Source organism: Somniosus microcephalus, chromosome 5, assembly GCF_052327205.1.
Source record: "Somniosus microcephalus isolate GS21.2 chromosome 5, FLI_Smic_1.0, whole genome shotgun sequence".
NCBI classification, from domain to species: domain Eukaryota; kingdom Metazoa; phylum Chordata; class Chondrichthyes; order Squaliformes; family Somniosidae; genus Somniosus; species Somniosus microcephalus.
The window spans coordinates 58,840,600-58,863,650 of NC_140991.1; the positions used below are offsets into that span (position 1 = coordinate 58,840,600).

Below are 23,051 nucleotides of genomic sequence, written 5' to 3' on the forward strand. Positions count from 1 at the left end.
GTGAAAATGAAGAACCTAGCCAGAACGTTTGTATGGTGGCCAGGTATCGATGGAGACATCGAAGAAATGACCAAGAGCTGCCTAGGATGCCAGAAGGTCCAAAACGCTCCACCCCAAGCCCCTCTACATCCATGGGAGTGGCCCTCATCTCCCTGGCAAAGGGTACACATTGACTTTGCTGGTCCATTTATGGACTCAATGGCCTAGAAATTCGGTGGGGTTAGCGCCCAATTAGAAGCGTTAGAGGGCCTTGCGCCGGAATTATAGCCGCGATCGAAATTGCGTTGGGCCCTACCATCGGCATTAGCCGGTAGCGCTGCGCCGGCACCGATGACGTCATCGGTGTGCGCAGCGTCCCGGTTGCCGTGGTAAAGCGGCCGGACGCCCAAATTCATTTGCGGCCGCCTCGCCCGTGGCAGCCGCAACCAACGATTGTTCAACGGGATGTTGCAGCACGTAGCGCCGGCGCATTAAGGTGGAGCGGCGGCCGGCCGCTTTCCCGGCGGCCGCCTGCCCGCACCTCCCTCCCCGGACTCCTCCACCACCCCCCCGCGGCACTGATGTGTGTGGCCCGCGAGCCCGGCACTTCTCCGAGGTGCCGGGCTCATTTGTCGGGCGAATCGACCGGTCAGCGGTCGGCTGCAGGCAGCTCCTCCTTAACAGAAGGAGGAGGCCTGCAGTACCCCAGCCTGCCGCACCGCATCGGGTGCCGCAGCGGGGGATTAGCGCCGCAAACCTGCATTCAGCGCCCATAGCGAGGCGCTGAAACCCTCCATTAGCACCCGCAGCCGTCTGGGTGCGGGGCAGCTGAATTTTTGGCGGGCGCAGCGGCAATTATCGCGGGCGCAAAATTTCGGGCGCAAAAGCCCTGGCGGAGGCAAACCTAATTTCTAGGCCAATGTTCTTAATCGCAGTTGATGCACACTCCAAGTGGCCGGAGGTAATAAAGATGTCCTCCACCACCACGGAAAAAACCATCACAGTATTAAGGACCATATTTGCCAGGAATGGGCTGCCGGAACAGATCTGTTCTGATAATGGACCGCAATTTGTGTCCGAAGAATTCAGGAAGTTCTTAAAAAACAATGGGGTTAAGCACTACACGTCCACCCCATACCATCCCGCCACCAATGGATTGGCTGAAAGGTTTGTCCAGACCTTCAAGAAGGCCATAAAGGCCATGGGTAATGAAGACATAAAACTTCAGCACAAGGTAGATAACTTCTTGTTCGCATACAGGAATGCAACACATATGGTTACAAACCAAACTCCCGCCATGATGTTCTTCAATAGAAGCCTAAGATGCCGGCTGGATTTGATCAAGCCCAACATCAGAAGGGACGTGGAGAACCGGCAATTTCAAGGCATGAATGAAAGGCCAACTAGAACCTTCCAGATAGGTCAACAAGTTTTGGCCCGGGACTACCGTACCGAGAAATGGCAGCCTGGAACTATCTGCACACGACTAGGACCGCTGATGTATACCGTGGACATCGGAGAAAGCATAATAAGGCGCCATGCTGACCAAATCATAGAGTCATCCGAAAAGGGACAACCTACACCACAACTCCATACGCCTAACGATGAAGTAGAGATACCCATATCTACCTCCGATCCGGTGATACTGGAACCCGATGAACCCGACACTGGCATTCAAGCCGAATCAGCCTTGCCAAAAGAACCTACTACACCACCAGAAACTACTACACCACCGAGGCGTTATCTGGACCGAGTCAGGAAGCCTCCAGAGAGACTGACTTATAATTAATTAACTGCAGCAATGTGTATATTATTTTTCTTGTAACATGTAATTAATAATTACTTAAAATATTATGTACTGGTTAGCTAAAAGGGGAGGAATTGTAGTGTATGTGCCTTTAAGAGCCCCATGTGTACTGTAATGCCGGTAATGGCCACTCGGGCTATATAAGCCTGTATATTGTGTTGTATCCGGTAGTTCCCCTCCAAACTTTGTTTAGTAAACACCTATGAAACCAACTCCTGTCTTCAGTGTCTCTATCAACACACAGACACAACAGGTTTAAACTAAAATGGCAGGGGGTTGGGAACCTGAGCAGGGAGACAGAGGAAAGGGAAACAAGGATAGAAGCAAAAGACAGGAAGGAGAAAAACAAAGGTGGCAGTCAGAGAAATCAAGGGTTTAACTGAAACATGGCCACAGTAAATAATAATTCTAAAAGGTGTAAGAGTGTTAAAAAAAACAAGCCTGAAGGCCTTGTGTCTTAATGCGAGGAGCATTCGTAATAAGGTGGATGAATTAGCTGTGAAAATAGAGGTAAATGGATATGATATGATTGGGATTACGGAAACATGGCTCCAGGGTGACCAAGGCTGGGAACTCAACATCCAGGGGTATTCAATATTCAAGAAAGATAGGCAAAAAGGAAAAGGAGGTGGGGTAGCATTGCTGGTTAAAGAGGGGATTAACACAATTGAAAGGAAGGATATTAGCTCTGATGATGTGGAATCTGTATGGGTAGAACTGAGAAATACCAAGGAGCAGAAAACATTAGTGGGAGTGGTATACAGACTCCCAAACAGTAATGCGGAGGTTGGGGATGGCATTAAACGGGAAATTAGAGACACGTGCAATAAGGGCACAGCAGTTATCATGGGTGACTTCATTATACATATAAATTGGGCTAACCAAATTAGTAACAATACTGTGGAGGAGGAATTCCTGGAGTGTATACGAGATAGGGACCAATATGTCGAGGAACCAACTAGAGATCAGGCCATCTTAGCCTGGGTATTATGTAATGAGAAAGGATTAATTAGCAATCTTGTGCGAGGCCCCTTGGGGCAGAGTGATCATAATATGATACATTTCTTCATTAAGATGGAGAGTGAAGTAGTTGACTCAGAGATTAGGGTCCTGAATTTAAATAAAGGAAACTACGATGGTATGAGGTGCAAGTTGGGTAGGATTGATTGGGGAATGTCATTCAAAGGGTTGATGGTAGATAGGCAATGGCAAACATTCAAAGACCGCATGGATGAACTACAGAATTTGTTCATCCCTGTTTGGCATAAAAATAAAACAAAAAAGGTGACTCAACCGTGGCTAACAAGGGAAATTAGGGATAGCATAAGATCCAAGCAGACGACATATAAATTGGCCAGAAAAAGCAGTAAACCTGAGGATTGGGAGCAGTTTAGGATTCCACAAAGGAGGACAAAGGGATTAATTAAGAGGGGGGAAATAGAGTATGAGAGTAAGCTTGCAGGGAACATAAAAACTGACTGTAAAAGAGAAAAAGTGTGAAGAGAAAAAAATTGGTAAAGTCAAGCGTAGGTCCCTTGCAGTCAGAATCAGGGGAATTATAATGGGGAACAAAGAAATGGCAGACCAATTAAATACATACTTTGGTTCTGTCTTCACAAAGGAGGACACAAATAACCTCCCAGAGATGTCGGGGAACATAGGGTCTAATGACAGGGAGAAACTGAAAGAAATCAGTATTTGTAGGGAAATGGTGTTAGGGAAATTGACGGGAATGAAGGTTGATAAATCCCCCGGGCCTGATAATCTACATCCTAGGGCACTTAAGGAAGTGGCCCTAGAAATAGTAGATGCATTGCTGGTCATCTTCCAAAATTTGATAGACTCTGGAACAGTTCCCATGGATTGGAGGGTAGCTAATGTCACCCCACTATTCAAAAAAGGTGGTAGAGAGAAAACGGGGAATTATAGACCGGTAAGCCTGACATCAGTCGTGGGGAAAACGCTAGAGTCCATTATAAAAATTGTAATAGCAGAGCACTTGGAAAACAGTGACAGGATCGGACATGGTCAACATGGATTTACAAAAGGTAAATCGTGCTTGACTAATCTACTGGAATTTTTTGAGGATGTAACTGGTAGAATGGATAAGGGAGTACCAGTGGATGTGGTATATTTGGACTTTCAGAAGGCTTTCGCTAAGGTCCTGCATAAGAGATTAGCGTGTAAAGATAAGGCACATGGGATTGGGGGCAAGGTTCTGACTTGGATAGAGAACTGGTTGGCAGACAGGAAGCAAAGAGTTGGAATAAACGGGTCTTTTTCCGAGTGGCAGGCAGTGACTAGTGGGGTGCCGCAGGTATCGGTCCTAGGACCTCAGCTATTCACAATATATATTAATGATCTAGATGAGGGAACTAGATGTAATATCTCCAAGTTTGCAGACGACACAAAGCTGGGTGGGCGTGTGTGCTGTGAGGAGGATGCAGAGAAACTCCAGTATGATTTGGACAGGTTGGGTGATTGGGCAGATGCATGGCAGATGCAGTATAATGTGGATAAATGAGAGGTTATCCACTTTGGTGGCAAAAACAGGAAGGCAGATTATTATCTGAATGGCAATAGATTGGGAGAAGGGGAAGTGCAACGAGACCTGGGTGTCCTTGTGCACCAGTCGCTGAAGGTAAACATGCAGGCGGTTAAGCAGGCAAATGGTATGTTGGCCTTCGTAGCGAGAGGATTCGAGTACAGGAACAACGATGTCTTGCTGCCATTGTACAGGGCCTTGGTGAGACCACACCTTGAGTATTGTGTGCAGTTTTGGTCGCCTTATCTGAGGAAGGATGTTCTTGCCATGGAGGGAGTGCAGCGAAGATTCACCAGACTGATAACTGGGATGGCAGGAATGACGTATGAGGAGAGATTGGGTCGATTGGGCTTATACTCGCTGGAGTTTAGAAGAATGAGAGGGGATCTCATTGAAACTTATAAAATTCTAACAGGACTAGACAGACTAGATGCAGGAAGGATGTTCCTGATGGCGGGGGAGTCCAGAACCAGGGGTCACAGTCTAAAGGTAAGGGGTAAGCCATTTAGGACGGAGATGAGGAGGAATTTCTTCACCCAGAGAAGGCTGTTGAGGCCAATTCATTAAATATATTCAAGAAGGAATTAGATATATTTCTTAAGGCTAAAGGGATCAAGGGATATGGGGAGAAAGCAGGGACAGGGTACTGAATTTGGATGATCAGCCATGATCTCATTAAATGGCGGAGCAGGCTCGAGGGGCCGAATGGCCTACTCCTGCTCCTATCTTCTATGTTTCTATGTATCTATGACCTTCCACGTAGGCCCTGGACTCTCTGACCTTCCTCACAAGTCCCGGACTCTCTGACCTTCCTCGCATGCCCTGGACTCTATGACCTTGCAGGCCCTGAACTCCCTGGCCTAGAAATTCAGTCTGGACACTTTTGGGGCGCTAAAGTCAGGCGTTCGCTAAAGTTAGCGCCCGCCGGAAAGTGTAGGCCACATCGCCGAAATTCAGTAGAGTTGGCCAAGAGTTTGGCCGAGCGCTGAAACTGGCGTTGCAATGCTCTCTTCAGGCGCTAAGCCGGCGATGCGGCCTGATAACGCCGAGGCCGGGCGCAGCGCAGGTGCGGTCATGTTTTGATTGACAGCAGACACCCTGACGCCGGCCAGCTCTTAAAGGGGGAAGGGTCGACTTTGACTGCTGCCACGCCCTGCATACTGGAGCCCTGCAGCTAGGCCTCAACACTGCTGGTGGGCCAAAATAGCGCCTGGAGCCATGGAGAGGGCCCGTGAACGAGCGCAGCGCTTCTCAGAGCATGCTCTGAGGGTGCTGATTAATGGTGTCGAAAACAAAAGAGAGATCTTGTGCCCGGACAGTGGCAAGAAGGCTCCCAGGAGCCAGTACAGGAAAGCCTGGAGGAAAATCGCCCGCAGGGTGTCATCCACCTGCGATGTCCCCAGGAGTGCGGACCAATGCCGCAAGAAGTACAACGACCTCACTCGGATGGTGAAGGTGAGTACCCTTTCCAGTGTCCTCCTCATCCTTGCATGTGCACCTCACATTATGGGCAAAGGGACCTCAAAGGACTAATGGGCAGCCCTCCTCCCGCAGCAATGGCACTGGCATGATCATCAATAGCACGTTCTGCACTTAACACACTGGCCAAGCTATTCGACCATGGGAGGCAGTGCACACAGCAACAGGGCACCACACTGGCCAAGCTATTCGACCATGGGAGGCAGTGCACACAGCAACAGGGCACCACACTGTACTTAGAGGCTGTGGTAAACCACGTTCACTATCGTATCACTGTTAGTAGTTAGCACTGTTCACCACTGTTCGTTATAACTGTATCACTGACCACTATTGTATCACGGTACGAGGTCGCCTCTTGCCACACTGCTATACCTGGGATGACCACTGCCGACTCCGCCTTGGCTCCACCCACCAGGCCAGGTATAAAGGTGAGCGACTGGCTGGTATTCCTCCTGCTTGGATCGGATCACCCACGAGAGTGGGCTCTGTTATTTAGTCAATAAAAACCTTTAGTCACCTTCGTAACTCTTCGCCTTTTATTGGAGGAATTGATAGGTATATCAATTTTATTGACTAAATTTAATGATGTCCGACAACGAGTCACAACCGGCGGAGGAGCCACCAGCGCAGCTCCCAGGAGCACAGCCACACCAGCCAGCTTGGCTGCGAGCCCTCAGACCGCCGTACCTGGACCTGAACCCACGAGCAGCAAACTCAGCCGCAGACTTTAAACACTGGCTGGTCTGCTTCGAATCATACCTGAGAGAATCCAGCGTCCCTCAGGCATCCAAACTAAGTGTCCTGCAGGCACAACTGAGCCCGAGAGTATACACTCTCATCGAGGACATGACTACCTACGAGACCGCCATCAACCTGCTGAAACAGAAGTACCGGACCCCGGTAAACTACATGTACGCTAGGCACCTCCTAAGATCACGGCCGCAACAGCCAGGAGAATCAGTAGCCGAATTCTCACAGGCGCTATATGCACTCGCCAGGAACTGTGAGTTTAAATCGGTGTCGGCAGCCGAAAATACTGAAGATAATATCCGCGACGCATTCCTGAAAGGCCTACGGTCCGAGTACTCACGGCAAAGACTGCTGGAAGCTAAAGACCTCAGCATGGAAAAAGCTGAAGCCCTCGCTATCTCCCTGGAAGTGGCCCACCAAGATCAGGAAGCATTCACCAGGTACTGCTCGCGACCCTGGGACTCGGGCCCGACCCCTACCACAGCACCCTTCCCAGCGCCGCCCCCGGGACCTACCTCTGCGTCGGCGTCCCGGACCCGACCGGCCCCGCCACCCCCGGCACCGGCCCCGACATCGGGCATCCGCGATCGGGCCGCCGGCTGTTTTTTTTGTGGCCAGGAGAAGCACCCGAGGTCGCGCTGCCCAGCCAAGAACTCCATATGTAAAACCTGCCTGAAGAAAGGCCACTTCTCCAAGGCCTGCAGGAGCGGATCCTCAGAGGCCAGCAGTGCCGCATGCGAACTATGGGGGCGGCCATCTTCGTTTAGGGCAACTGAGGCCAGCATCCCCACACATGAGTCATGGGGGCGGCCATCTTTGTTTAGGGCACCTGAGGCCAGCATCCCCACACATGAGTCATGGGGGCGGCCATCTTTGTTTAGGGCAACTGAGGCCAGCATCCCCACACATGAGTCATGGGGGCGGCCATCTTTGATTAAGGCAACCGACCCCAATAGTGCCTCATGGGGCCCTACCTCGTGGGAGACGCCATTTTACTCACCACGCCCGACCGCCTCGCCCGCAGATGACAACGACTCGCTCAGCTACACACTAGCTTCCGTCACCCTGGACCAAGCCCGCCCGCACCATCTGTCCAAGTCAATGATGGACATCAAAGTGAACGGCCACGCCACGACCTGCCTGTTCGACAGCGGAAGCACGGAGAGCTTCATCCACCCAGACACGGTGAGCCACTACTCCCTCTCTGTCCTACCAACGCGCAGCCGAATCTCGATGGCATCGAGGTCCCACGCCACGGACATCAGCGGCTACTGTGTCGTGACCCTGTCGGTTAAGGGCACGGAGTATAAAAACTTTAAACTCCTCGTCCTCCCCCATCTCTGCGCTGCCGTCCTACTAGGGCTGGACTTCCAATCCCACCTCCAAAGCGTAACCCTAGCATACGGTGGACCCCTCCCCCCACTCACAGTCAACAACCAGCAAACGTTAAACCGCCCACCGCGTAACACCTGCAGCCTCTCCACCCTCAAGGTCCCGCCACCCTCTCTGTTTGCTAACCTTACCCCTGACTGCAAACCCGTCGCTACCAAAAGCAGGCGGTATAGCGCCGGGGACAGAGCCTTCATTAGCTCTGAGGTGCGGCGCCTCCTGAAAGAGGGCATTATCGAGGGGAGCAGCAGCCCCTGGCGTGCCCAGGTCGTAGTCGTAAAGACCGGCGATAAAAACCGCCTGGTCATCGACTACAGCCAGACCATAAACAGATATACCCAGCTGGACGCATACCCCCTCCCCCGCATATCTGACATGGTCAATCAGATTGCACAGTATAAAGTATTCTCGACCATCGACCTGAAGTCGGCCTACCACCAACTCCCTATCCACCCTGAGGACCGCCAGTATACCGCCTTCGAGGCGAATGGGCGCCTATACCACTTCCTTAGGGTCCCCTTCGGTGTCACTAATGGGGTCTCGGTCTTCCAAAGGGAGATGGACCAGATGGTTGACCAGAACGAACTGCAGGCTACATTCCCCTACCTAGATAACGTCACTATCTGCGGCCGCGACCGGCAGGAACATGACGCGAATCTGGAGAAATTCCTCCGTACGGCCCAACGGCTGAACCTCACCTACAATAAGGAGAAATGCGTGTTTAACACCACGCGCCTTGCCATCCTCGGCTGCGTAGTGGAGAACGGAATCATCGGCCCCGACCCAGAAAGAATGCGCCCCCTCATGGAGCTACCCCTCCCCCACTGCCCTAAAGCACTTAGGAGAACCCTGGGGCTTTTCGCCTACTATGCCCAATGGGTACCCAATTACGCGGACAAAGCCAGACCCCTCCTGAAAGCCACTTCCTTCCCCCTCACGGAGGAGGCGTGCGCGGCCTTCTCCCTCATTAAGGGAGACATAGCCAAGGCCACGATGCACGCAGTGGACGAGTCCATCCCCTTTCAGGTGGAGAGCGACGCATCCGACTTCGCCTTAGCCGCCACCCTAAACCAGGAGGGGAGGCCAGTGGCCTTCTTCTCAAGGACCCTACAGGGCCCCGAGATCCGACATTCGTCGGTCGAGAAAGAGGCCCAAGCGATCGTGGAGGCAGTACGGCGCTGGAGGCACTACCTGGCAGGCAAACGATTTACCCTCCTCACCGACCAGCGTTCGGTGGCTTTCATGTTTAATAACAAGCTGAAGGGCAAAATCAAGAATGACAAGATTTTGAGATGGAGAATCGAGCTCTCCACCTACGATTATGAGATCTTGTACCGGCCAGGCAAGCTGAACGAATCCCCTGATGCCCTTTCACGAATGACATGCGCCAGCGCGCATATCGATAGGCTTCAGACCCTCCACGACCAGCTCTGCCACCCCGGAGTCACCAGACTCTACCATTTCATTAAGGCCCGCAACCTGACCTACTCCATCGAGGAGGTCAGGACCATGACCAGGAACTGCCAGACCTGTGCGGAGTGCAAACCGCACTTCTATAGGCCGGACCGAGCAAGCCTGATCAAGGCCACCCGCCCCTTCGAGCGCCTGAGCATCGACTTTAAGGGGCCCCTCCCGTCCTCTGACCGTAATGTGTACTTCCTCAACATCGTTGATGAGTACTCCCGTTTCCCCTTTGCCTTCCCCTGCCCCGACATGACCAGTAGCACGGTCATTAAGTGCCTGAATGCCCTCTTCGTCTTGTTCGGGTTCCCGAACTATATACACAGCGACCGGGGCTCCTCCTTCATGAGCGAGGAACTCCGGCAATTCCTCCTAGAGAGAGGTATTGCAGCAAGCAGGACCACCAGCTACAACCCCAGAGGTAACGGTCAGGTGGAAAGAGAGAACGCGACGGTATGGAAGGCCGTCCTCTTAGCCTTAAAGTCTAAGGGCCTCCCAACCTCCCGCTGGCAAGAAGTCCTCCCGACAGCGCTGCACTCCATCCGGTCATTACTTTGCACGGCCACTAACACCACCCCCCATGAACGAATGTTCGTTTTCCCCAGGAAGTCGACTACGGGAACCACTCTACCAACCTGGCTGACCGCCCCGGGGCCGGTCTGGCTGCGGAAACACGTGAGGACCCATAAAACGGACCCCCTGGTCGAGAGGGTGAACCTCCTGCACGCCAACCCCCAGTACGCCTACGTGGCGTACCCAGACGGGCGGGAGGACACTGTCTCCCTACGAGACCTCGCACCCTCAGCCGATCCGGAAACACCGCCACCACCCCCCCCAACCTCAGTCCAGGTAGACGGCATGCCGGAACCCCACGAGCCCTCGCCGACCACGCAAACACCAGCATCAACACCGGATAAGGCACCAGCACCGGATAAGGCAACACCACCGCTGCGGCGATCGGAGAGGCTTACGAAGCCTCCGGACAGACTGACCTACCAGAATTGGTAGTACACTTCACCCCGCCGGACTTAATTCTAAACAAGGGGTGAATGTGGTAAACCACGTTCACTATCGTATCACTGTTAGTAGTTAGCACTGTTCACCACTGTTCGTTATAACTGTATCACTGACCACTATTGTATCACGGTACGAGGTCGCCTCTTGCCACACTGCTATACCTGGGATGACCACTGCCGACTCCGCCTTGGCTCCACCCACCAGGCCAGGTATAAAGGTGAGCGACTGGCTGGTATTCCTCCTGCTTGGATCGGATCACCCACGAGAGTGGGCTCTGTTATTTAGTCAATAAAAACCTTTAGTCACCTTCGTAACTCTTCGCCTTTTATTGGAGGAATTGATAGGTATATCAGAGGCCGTCCTTTCTCTTGCAGGCCAAGCTGGCGCGGAATTTGAGGAGCCAGTCTGTCACCGGTGGAGGCCGTCCCGAGTACCAGGCGCTCAGTGAGCTGGAGGAGAGCGTGGCTCGACTCATGCGTGCCCGGGTGACTGGCCCTGTTGCGATCGGAGATGCGGACCCTGTACTGGGACCCACTGGTAAGGACATGACCAGTTGGACCTCTGTCGTTGCCCTTGCGCTTCAGATGTACATCCTTTCGCACTGACCGACAAATGCGCATAATGCCACCACTCAGGCCTCCCTCGCTGACGCCCTGTCCTCACTCTAAAGCTACTCTTGTGCCTTCCTGCTTTCAGCTGGTGAGGAGGAGGTGGTCCCTGAAGCACAGAGTGCCAGGCCCTTGGAGGAGGAGGACGACGAGGACCAGGAGGAAGGCGGCACATCGGGGGAACCCTCATCCGCGCCAGTGGATGGCAATGGAGGGGAGACGTCTGGCCTGCAGGAGAGCCAGGGGGAAGTGTTGCAGGGGAGGGAAGATCCTGGGCCCAGTGGGCTCGAGGCACGCGGGAAGGGTCCGGCAGCACGCCGGCCTTCTCCCCAGAGGGGGGAGGTGTTGCAGGGGAGGGCAGATCCTGGGCCCAGTGGGCTCGAGGCACGCGGGAAGGTTTGGCCAGCTCGGCGGCCTTCTCCCCAGAGGGAGAGTCCGCCCTCCAGTCCGGAGACGGTCCTCGCCCAGGAAGTGCGCCTCCTCGATGAGATGTTGGCGGCGTCTGAGCGGCGCCACCAGGAGTTCATGGGGGTTGTGCAACAGATGCCTCAGGCCATTGAGTCCCTGGCTCATAGTGTGGTCGCTTTAGGGGAATCACAGGCCAGGGGGGTCGAACAACTCGCGGCAGCGCACGACAGGGGTGTCCAGCAACTCGCGGCAGCCCAGGACGCGACTCGCGAGATGAGTGGTGCCGTCCAGACACTGGCAGAGCTGATGCGGGCACATACCAGGGCAGTTCGGGCACTCACTTCTGCCACACTCGCTGTGGCGCGGAAGCATCGCCAGGGCACCCGCCGCCCTGCTGCAGCACAGCGGTCTGGCCTCCACCAGATTGCTGCGCTTGCTGCACTGCCAGCCCGGCCGAGTGCCAGTGTCTCTGGCGAGCAGCGCGCGCCTGCCATCAGCCAGCTTGCCCCCATTGGTGCAGCCGACACTGCCACTCCCCCAGCCAAGGTGCAACGAGCTGCTGGTGAGACTGATGCTGGCCAGCCACAGCTGCAGCAGTCAGCAGCCGGCCCCTCCCGGGCCGGGCCTCGTCTAGGCCGACCCCCAAGGGCATCTGCCGACACGCATTGTGGCCCTCATGAGCCTTCCCCCAGCCTTGCCACACCCGCAGGGCCCAGGTTGAGGCGGAGCAGCAGGTCGGGCAGGGGCCAGAGAAGCCTGTCTAAGGACTCGCCCTCTCGGCACACCCATTAGAGTGTGGTGATAGCGGTTTTTTTTATATTGGGGGGCTTGTGTTCTGGGGGGGCATTATTTTGGTAAGTCCGAGGATCAAGGCATTTTTTGTTTTTATGGGGGTGTTTGTGTTGTGGAGGGGGGGCTTATTTTTGTAAGGCCGATGATGAAGGCCATTTGGATGGGCAAGTTTTGTTAGTCCTCCCCAGGTTTTGGGAGTGACAGATGTTTTTGACTGTTTTTTGGGGGTCTTGTCTGTTTTTCTGTTTCATGTGGGAAGGGCCCTGAGTTTGTGAAATAAAGCTTTTTATTTATTCAGCATGTCCACGTCTCAGGTTTCAAGTGGTTGTTGCGTTAACCGGCTGAGGGCTTGCGGTGCGGCTGCCTTCAGGTGCGTTCATTGCCACAGCCCATTCCCTGACAGGGGGGCCTAGAAGTGTCGATCAATAAGCCCCCGGCGGACGGCCCTTGGACCTTGTGGCTCCCTCCTGGGCTGGTACTCCTCCTCCTCCTCCTCCTCCTCATGGTCATCCTGCTCGTCCTCCTGAGGTGGTGGTGCAATGTCAGGTGGCAGTGCCTGAGTCCTGCGGATAGCCAGGTTGTGCAGCATGCAGCACACGACGACGAACTGGGAGACTCTATCCGGCGAATACTGTAGAGATCCGCCGGAACGATCCAGGCAGCGGAACCGTTGCTTGAGGACGCCTATTGTTTGCTCTATGATGTTCCTTGTGGCTTGATGGCTTTCGTTGTATGCCTCCTCTGCTGGGGTCCTGGGCGCGCGGAGCGGGGTCATGAGCCATGTACACAAAGGGTAGCCCTTGTCCCCGATAAGCCATCCCCTTGGTGGAGGCTGTGCCTCGAACATGTCAGCCACAGTAGTCTGGCGCAGGATAAATGCATCGTGGCTGCTTCCTGGGAAGCGGGCATTGACAGCTAGGATGCACTGCCTGTGGTCACACACCAGCTGTACATTTAGGGAATGGTAGCCCTTCTGGTTGCAGTAATCCTCGGCATTGTGGATAGGTGCCCGCATAGCCACATGCGTGCAGTCAATGACGCCCTGCACCATGGGGAAGCGCGCGATCCTGGCAAATCCGACTGCACGCTGCTCCTGCCTCTGTCGGGTCATGGGGAAGGAGATGAATTGGTGTCTCCTCGCGAAAAGTGCATCGGTGACCTGCCGGATGCAGCGATGCGCGGCGAACTGGGAGATGTTCGCTATGTCCCCAGCAGCGGCTTGGAAGGAGCCGCTTGCATAAAAGTTCAGAGCCACCGTGACCTTCACTTCCACCGAGAGAGACGTCCTGCACATCAGCTGTGGACGCAGATCTCTGTGAAGCAGCTGGCAGATCTCTGCAACCACCTCCCTTCTGAAGCGCAGCCTCTTAACACAATGCGCCGCAGTCATGGTGAGATAGGACACCTGCTGCCGGTATTGCCTGAGTGGGTAAGGCCTACGTTGCCGACGCCTGATGGCCCCTCTGCGTCTAGGCATGGCTGGCCCTCTCTCACAGCGTCTGTGAGCCCTTCGCACATAATGCTGCAACTGAGGGTTGGACCCCCATACAGCCCCCATAATAAAGTTGAAAACAGTGAAATCAAATGAATCAAATGTCAAAGCACTGGCCAGAAGCCAAAAATACCTCTCCTATGTTGTCCCAAATCAGTAAGCTCTGTCCCTTGGTCTCTGTCCAGAAATCCAAAGCAGTAAAGTCATTGCAGCAAAATGGCTGGGCTTTATAGGTCAGTGTAAGTGCCCTTTAATTAGCGCTCCCCGAGGCCCACAGGGCCTCTGTTGCGTTCCACTTCACAGTTCTTAGCAGCGCCACGCCCACATTGGGCGGGCGCCACTGAATTTCCGGTTTGGGGCGCACAAACAGCGTTGCACGACGAGATGACGTCATAAGCTGCGCGCGCAGCTGAGCGGGCGCAAACACTTTGCACCGGCGCTAAATGTCAACTGAATTTGGGCGTTGGCGCAGATCGGTCTGCGCCCGGGCGCTAAGTGCCTAGCGCTGGAAATATACCCCTCTTATGGCGTTACCGGCTGGCGCAACCAACTGAATTTCTAGGCCCCTGGCTTTGCAGGCCCTGGACTCTCTGACCTTCCTCGCAGGCCGCGGAATCTATGACATTGCAGGCCCCGAACTCGCTGACTTTGCAGGCCCCGGACTCTCTGACCATCCTCACAGGCCCTGGATTCTCTGACCTTCCTCACAGGGCCCGGAATCTATGACCTTGCAGGCCCCGAACTCTCTGACCTCGCGGGACCCGGACTCTCTGTCCTCACAAGCCCCGGATTATCTGACCTCACAGGCCTCGGACACTCTGACCTCACAGGCCCCGGACTCTCTGACCTCGCAGGACACGGACTCTCTGTCCTCAGAGGTCCCGGACTACCTGACCTCGCAGGCCCTGGACTCTCTGACCTCGCAGGCCCTGGACTCTCTGACCTTTCAGGCCCTGGACTCTCTGACCTCGCAGGCCCCAGACTCTCTGACCTTCCTTGCAAGTGCTGGACTCTCAGACCTTCCTTTCAGGCCCTGGACTAACTGAGCTTCATCGCAGGCCGTGGACTGTCTGACCTCGCAGGCCCCAGACTCTCTGAACTTCCTCCCAGGCCCCGGACTCTCTGACCTTCCTCGCAGGCACCGGACTCACTGAACTTCCTCGCAGGCCTGGACTCTCTGACCTTCTTCGCAGGCCCTGCACTCTCTGAATTCGCAGGCCCCAGGCTCTCTGATCTTCCTCACAGGCCACCGACTCTCTGACCTTCGTCGAAGGCTCCGGACTCTCTGACCTTCCTCGCAGGCTCTGGACTCTCTGACCTTCCTCGCAGGACCTGGACTCTCTGACCTCACAGGCCCCGGATTCTCTGACCTCACAGGCACCAGACACTCTGACCTTTCTTGCAAGCGCTGGACTCTCAGTCCTTCCTCGCAGCCCCAGGACTAACTGAGCTTCCTCGCAGGTCCTGGACTCTCTGACCTCACAGGCCCCAGACAATCTGAACTTCCTTGCAGGCGCCGGACTCTCAGACCTTCCTCACAGGCCAGGGACTAACTGAGCTTCATCGCAGGCCCTTACTTGCCCCAGACTCCATGACCTTCCTTGCAGGTCTCAAACACTCGGATCTTGCAGGCCCCAGGCTGTCTGATCTCGTAGGCCCAGGACTCTCTAATCTTAAACATAGGACATTGACTCTCTGACCTAGCAGGCCCTGGACCCTCTGACCTTCGTCACTGGCCCCGGAGTCGCTGACCTTCCTCGCAGGCCCCGGACTCTCTGACCTTCCTCGCAGGCCACGGACTCTGTGACCTCACAGGCTCCGGACTCTGTGACCTCGCAGGCTCCGGACTCTCTGACCATCCTTGCAGGCCCCGAACTCTCTGACCATCCTTGCAGGCTCCAGACTCTCTGACCTTCCTCACAGGCATCGGACTCTCTGACCTTCCTCACAGGCATCGGACTAAGTGACCTTCCTTGCAGGCTCCGGTCTCTGTGACCTCGCAGGCCCCGCACTCTCTGACCTTCCTCACAGGCCCCGGACTAAGTGACCTTCCTTCCAGGGCCTGGACTCGCCGACCTTCCTCACAGGCCCCGGACTCTCTGACCTTCCTCACAGGCCCTGGGTTCACTGAGCTCGCAGGCCCTGGACTCACTGACCTGGTTTGCAGGCCCAGGATTCTCTGATCTTTAACGTAGATCCTTGACTCTCTGACCTAGCAGGCCCTGGGCACTCTGAGCTTCCTCACAGGCCCCGGACTCTCTGATCTTCCACACAGGCCCCGGACACTCTGATCTTCCACACAGGCCCCGGACTCTCTGATCTTCCACACAGGCCACGGATTCTCTGATCTTCCACACAGGCCACGGATTCTCTGATCTTCCACACAGGCCACGGACTCTCTGACCTTCCACACAGGCTCCGGACTCTCTGGTCTTCCACACAGGCCATGTACTCTCTGATCTTCCACACAGGCCCCGAACTCTCTGATCTTCCACACAGGCCACGGGCTCTCTGATCTTCCACACAGGCCACGGGCTCTCTGATCTTCCACACAGGCCCCGGACTCTCTGATCTTCCACACAGGCCCCGAACTCTCTGATCTTCCACACAGGCCCCGGACTCTCTGATCTTCCACACAGGCCCCGAACTCTCTGATCTTCCACACAGGCCCCGGACTCTCTGATCTTCCACACAGGCCCTGGACTCTCTGATCTTCCACACAGGCCCCGAACTCTCTGATCTTCCACACAGGCCCCGGACTCTCTGATCTTCCACACAGGCCACGGGCTCTCTGATCTTCCACACAGGCCACGGGCTCTCTGATCTTCCACACAGACCCTGGACTAACTGAGCTTCCTCACGGCTCCTGGATTCACTGACCTCACAGGCCCCAGTCTCTCTGAACTTCCTCACAGGCCCCGGATTCTCTGATCTTCCACACAGGCCCTGAACTCTCTGGTCTTCCACACAGGCCCCGGACTCTCTGATCTTCCACACAGGCCCCGGACTCTCTGATCTTCCACACAGGCCACGGACTCTCTGATCTTCCACACAGGCCCCGGACTCTCTGATCTTCCACACAGACCCTGGACTCTCTGATCTTCCACACAGGCCCTGAACTCTCTGATCTTCCACACATGCCCCGGACTCTCTGATCTTCCTCACAGGCCCCGGACTCTCTGATCTTCAACACAGGCCCAGGACTCTCTGACGTTCTTCGCAGGCCCCAAACTCTCTGATCTTCCACACAGGCCCCGGACTCTCTGATCTTCCTCACAGGCCCCGGACTCTCTGATCTTCAACACAGGCCCAGGACTCTCTGACGTTCTTCGCAGGCCCCAAACTCTCTGATCTTCCACACAGGCCCTGGACTCTCTGATCTTCCACACAGGCCCTGGACTCTCTGATCTTCCACACAGGCCCTGGACTCTCTGACCTTCCACACAGGCCATGGACTCTCTGATCTTCCACACATGCCCCGAACTCTCTGATCTTCCACACAGGCCCTGGACTCTCTGACCTTCCACACAGGCCATGGACTCTCTGATCTTCCACACATGCCCCGAACTCTCTGATCTTCTACACAGGCCCCGGACTCTCTGATCTTCCACACAGGCCCTGGACTCTCTGATCTTCCACACAGACCCCGGACTCTCTGATCTTCCACACAGGCCCTGAACTCTCTGATCTTCCACACAGGCCCAGGACTCTCTGACCTTCTTCGCAGGCCCTGGACTCTCTGATCTTCCACACAGGCCCCGAACTCTCTGACCTTCCACGGAGGCCATGGACTCTCTGATCTTCCACACAGGCCCTGAACTCTCTGATCTTCCACACAGGCCCCAGACTCTCTGGTCTTCCACACAGGCCCTGGACTCTCTGATCTTCTACACAGGCCCTGGACTCTCTGATCTTCCACACAGGCCCTGGACTCTCTGATCTTCCACACAGACCCCAGACTCTCTGATCTTCCACACAGACCCCGGACTCTCTGATCTTCCTTGCAGGCCCAGGACGCTCTGACCTTTAATGTAGGCCCTGGACTCTCTGACCTAGCAGGCCCCGGAATCTCAGATCTTTGACATACGCCCTGGACTCTCTGACCTTCCATGCAGGCCCCAGACTCTCTAACTATCCTCGCAGGCCCTGGACTCTCTAAGCTTCCTTGCAGGCCCTGGACTCTCTGACCTCACAGGCCCCAGACACTCTGACCTTGCAGGCCTTGGACTCTCTGACCTTCCTCACAGGCCCTGGACTCTCTGACCTTCCTCACAGGCCCTGGACTCTCTGACCTTCCTCACAGGCCCTGGACTCTCTGACCTTGCACGCAGGCCCTGGACTCTCTGACCGTCCTTGCAAGCCCCGGACACTCTGATCTTCCACACAGGCCCCGGACTCTCTGACCTAGCCGGATCCGAACTCTCTGACCCTCTACGCAGGCCCCGGACTCTCTGACCTTCCTTGCAGGCCCAGGACTCTCTGACCTTTAACGTAGACCCTGGAATCTCCGACCTAGCAGGCCCCACACCCTCTGACATTCCTCACATGCGTTGGACTCTCTGACCATCCTCGCAGGCCCCGGACTGTCTGACCTTCCTCATAGGCCCCAGACTCTCTGACCTTCCTCGCCGGACCCAGGCTAAGTAACCTTCCTCACAGACCCGGGACTAACTGAGCTTCATTGCAGGCCCTGAACTCTCTGAACTCGCAGGCCCCAGACACTCTGAACTTCCTCAGAGGTCCCGGACCCTCTCATCTTCCTCACAGGCTCCTGAATCTCTGACCATCCTCGCAGGCTCCGGACTCTGTGACCTTCCTCGCAGGCCCCGGACTCTGTGACCTTCCTCGCAGGCTCCGGACTCTGTGACCTTCCTCGCAAGCTCCGGACTCTGTGACCTTCCTCGCAAGCTCCAGACTCTGTGACCTTCCTCGCAGGCCCTGGATTCTCTGACCATCCTCACAGGTCCCAGACTCTCTGACCTTCCTTCCAGGCCCCGGATCCTCTGAACTTCCTCGCAGGCACCGGGCTCTCAAACCTTCCTCGCAGGCCCTGGACTCTCTGAACTTGCAGGCCCCAGACACTCTGAACTTCCTCAGAGGCCCCGGACTCTCTCATCTTTCTCACAGGCTCCTGAATCTCTGACCTTCCTCGCAGGCTCCGGACTCTGTGACCTTCCTCGCAGGCCCTGGATTCTGTGACCTTCCTCGCAGGCCCCGGACTCTGTGACCTCACAGGCCCCGGACACTCTGACCTTCCTTGTAGTCATCAGGCTCTCAGAACTTCCTCACAGACCCGGGACTAACTGAGCTTCATCGCAGCCCCTTTACTCTCTGACCTCGCAGGCCACTGACTCACTGTCCTACCTCGCAGGCTCCGGACTCCCTGGACTTCCTTGCAGGCTCTGGACTTTCTGAATTCCTCACAGACCTCAGACTCTATGATCTTGCAGGCCCCGGACTCTCTGACCTCGCAGGTCACGGACCACTGACCAACCTCGCAGGCCGCGGATTCTCTGATCTTACTCGCAGGCCCTGGACTCTCTGACCATCCTCGCAGGTCCCGGACTCTCTGACCTTCCTCGCAGTTCCCGGACTCTCTGACCTTCCTTGCAGGCTCCGGATTCTCTGACCGTCCTTGCAGGTCCCGGACTCTCTGACATTCCTCACAGGTGCCGGACTCTCTGACCTTCCTTACAGGCCCCAGACTCTCAGACCTTCCTTACAGGCCCTGGATTCTCTGACCTCACAGGTGTGGTGTATGTAACCTGTACCACCTTAAGAGAACTGTTGTGTATGTAACCGTTTACCTTTAAGGGAACTATAGAATGTGACCGTTCGCCTTTAAGAGCACTACTTCAGGGTGGCACTATTTATTGGCTCATGTATACTGTAATACCGATAGTGACCACACCAGTATATAAGGGTTGTGATACGTTAACTAGGGCAGAAATCGCCCAGACCTCTGAATAGTAAAGACCTGTTTTGTTTGTACTCCTAAAGTCTCTGAAGTTATTTACTGCACAACTTACAGACTTTACAATGGCGACGAGGCCGATCGTACCCTGCGGCAACAGTAGTTCCTAAGCAACTAAGGAGCGTCGAAGTGAGGCACCCGCCCTCGTCGTTCTGCTGGGTGAAAACTCGAGGCTGCAGCGATAGCAAAGAGGAAGATTTTGGCATTGAAAACTTCCATCTGCAACAGGCACTGACGGTCCCTTCTGCCACAGTGAGGAGCGAGCCGATCGACAAGAGAGGCAAGGCTGCCACGGACTGTGAGTAAGGGAACAGTAAAAGAAAATAAGGAAGGAGTAAAACCAGAGGATAAGGGCGGTACACTCGACCACGGTCGAGGGGGAAAGGAGCCAGACAAAGTCGGGTCCAGAGGCGCTGAGACCGGGAGCAGGCCGGGTGAGACAGAGCCGAGAAATCGGGAATTGGCCGAGAGCCAGTTCAGAGGCTGTAACTGTCCGCCGTCATCGGGGGTACCCGGAGCCGGTTGCCTGCCGCGGGAAGGAGAGCGCTGAAGCCGATGCGCGGGCTGGGGATCTGAAAGCCAGCGGAGAGCACTGAAGCCGACGCGCGGGCTGGGGATCTGAAAACCAGCGGAGAGCGCTGAAGCCGACGCGCGGGCTGGGGGTCTGAAAGCCAGCGGAGAGCGCTGAAGCCGACGCACAGGCTGGGGACCGGTAGCCAGCGGCCGTCGCCCGCGGGGGAAAGTGTACCCCTCCCGCCAGGGGAAGAAGCGGGAAACCGCCATTGCCGTGGGCGGGGAGAACAGAAAAGCGCGGGGAAAACCGCCATTAAAGTGGGCGGGGAGAGCCGAGAAGCGCGGGAAAGCCGCCATTTTTCGCGGGAAAACCGCCGAAGAAGAAGGAAGAAGCGGGAAACCGCCATCTTGGAAATTATTAAGAATTTCAGAAAAGTAATAAGATTTTTCAGAAAGGCTGGTGTGTTCTCAAGAAGAGAGAAGAAAATTAATAATAAGTAAAGTAATACTTGTACTGTTCTCAAAAAGAGAAGATGCCTAAGCGAGGAAATATTAATGACTTTAATGCAGAAATAGAAGACTGGGCCACGTATGTGGAACGCATAGAAATATATTGCGTAGCCAACGAAATTGAGGATGACAACAAGGCAATAACTTTGTTAAATTCGATGGGAGCAAAAACATACGGGCTTTTGAAACATCTAATAGCACCAGTTAAACCAGTGGACCAGACCTTCGAAGAGATCGTAACAGTGTTGAAGGATCACTTGAACCCCACACCGTTGATGCTGGCTGAACGATTTAAATTTTACGCCAGAACCCAGAGGCAAGATGAAAGCAATGCGGAATACTTAGTCGAACTGCGTAAGCTAGCGAAATACTGCCAGTTTGGAGGGAATTTGACAGAGGCGCTGCGGGACAAGTTCGTATGCGGCTTGGCCAAAGAAGGAACGCAGAAGCGACTTCTGGAAGAAAACGACCTCACACTGGACAGGGCTGTCCTCATAGCTTCATCGCACGAAGCCGCAGCGAAAGGGACGGCGGAAATGCAGCTAAAGGCGGCGGCACTCGGGGTGGACCAAATTACAACAAGCACCCCCAAATGCTACCGTTGTGGAAAGACAACGCACGACCAGAATCAGTGCTGGTTTAAGAACCAAGAGTGCAGGAAATGTGGCAAACTGGGTCACATCGCGAAGGTATGCAGGTCCGGAAAGAAGACCAACAAGCAAAGGAAGCCACCACCACAAGGAAAGTACAACAAGGTGCATCAGGTGGCTGAAAAGAGTTCAGACAAACAAAATTCAGACTCAGACCCAAACAGCCAGGAGCTGGATAGTCTGAGAATCCACCATGTGGGTAAAGTAACTGATCTACAGTTGATCTGGGTCACACTAAAAATAGCGGGAGTCCAAGTACGAATGGAGCTGGACACGGGATCAGCTGTATCCGTCATCAACCAAAAGGACTATCACCGGCTATTCTCTCACATACCCTTAAGAAATACCAAATTCGTATTACAGACATACACGGGGCATCATGTATACCCCCTGGGAAAAATACGAGTCAAGGTGAGAGATAGGGGTAAAGAACACCCACGAATGGATCTGTACGTACTACCTGAGGGAGGACCACCACTTCTGGGACGGGAGTGGATCAAGAAAATAGACATGGAATGGCACTACCGACAAGCAATGACGAGTGAGGACTCGGTGCAGACAAGCAGCTCAGACTCCGAGCCGGAAGACGATAAGTCCAGCTTATGTATGAAAAACAAGATTAACATGAACTCACGGACTAAGGTTGGGAAATCGATGGCGTGCATAAAGACAGAGAATTCTGAGTCTGTTCAAGCTACAGACAGATGCATTACGGAGGAACACCGGGCTAGAACTCAACGTTATGTCAAAGTACAACGACAATTAGAACAGTTGAGTGCTCGTCTCCTACAAGAGATGGAAAAGGTGAAAAAGTTCTGGGACACCGAATGGGAGTCCCTGGAAAGACAACAGAGACAGCTCGCTCAAGCAGAGAGCGACCATAGAGCCATCGTGGCCAAGTACCAATCACATCTCCCTGAGGCTGTTCAGGAACTGGAATATACACAGAACGATCCAAAGGAAGAGGAATCTTCAGGAAGTCAGGATGGTATTCCAGTTCACCTCTACGACTTGTTGCAAGCAGAGTGTAACGAGTTGAAAGAACAGTATGAACAGGCCCGGACTACAATCCTGGAAGGGGTTAACTTGGCAACTTCCGAAAAGCTCGTGTTAGTGAAAGAACATGAACGACTAAAGGTTGACCATAAGCAAGAATTACAAAGTCTGCAGGAAATGTTTGATGAGCTTCAGGCCAAGGCTGACTCATCGTTAGGGATTCAATCCATAGGAAAAAAATTAGTGGTGGAAGACATACCAGAACAGGGAATACAGGATGTCCAAGAACTCGTTAAATTATTAAAGGAAACACAAAATAAATATGAAGCGGCAATGGCCGAGGTCCAACGACTTGAAGAACAGATGCAACTGGAAATCTTCTCAGTGGAAGAAAAGGGAACTGTAAGAAACACAGAGACCGTAAGAATGGGCCATGAACATGAGCTTAAATCGTCAGAGGAGAAGGGTTTGGAGCTCTCAAAAGTTATTGAAATAGCCGAGGTTGCAACACAGACTGAGAAGATGGCAGCAGAGCAACCCTTAGATACCAAAAGTACGCTGACTCATGTCAAGGTTGAACAACAGAACGCTGAAACAACTGCTCCGGTAGAGGGATTGAATAGTCCGATCAATCAATCTCCAAAGGAAGTTGAAGTATTAAAATCACAAATGAGGTCATTA

The 23,051-nt window shown here is 54.3% G+C and overlaps 1 long non-coding RNA gene across 1 annotated transcript in view; it reads right to left on the reverse strand.

The window, feature by feature from the left end:
• Positions 1-15,028, reverse strand: part of LOC147117058 (uncharacterized) — an 84,691-nt gene extending 69,663 nt beyond the window's left edge. Inside the window, exon 1 of the long non-coding RNA XR_015078273.1 lies at positions 14,879-15,028. This is a non-coding gene — a long non-coding RNA (uncharacterized LOC147117058). The remainder of the gene's footprint in view (positions 1-14,878) is intronic.
• Positions 15,029-23,051: the final 8,023 nt, after the last annotated feature.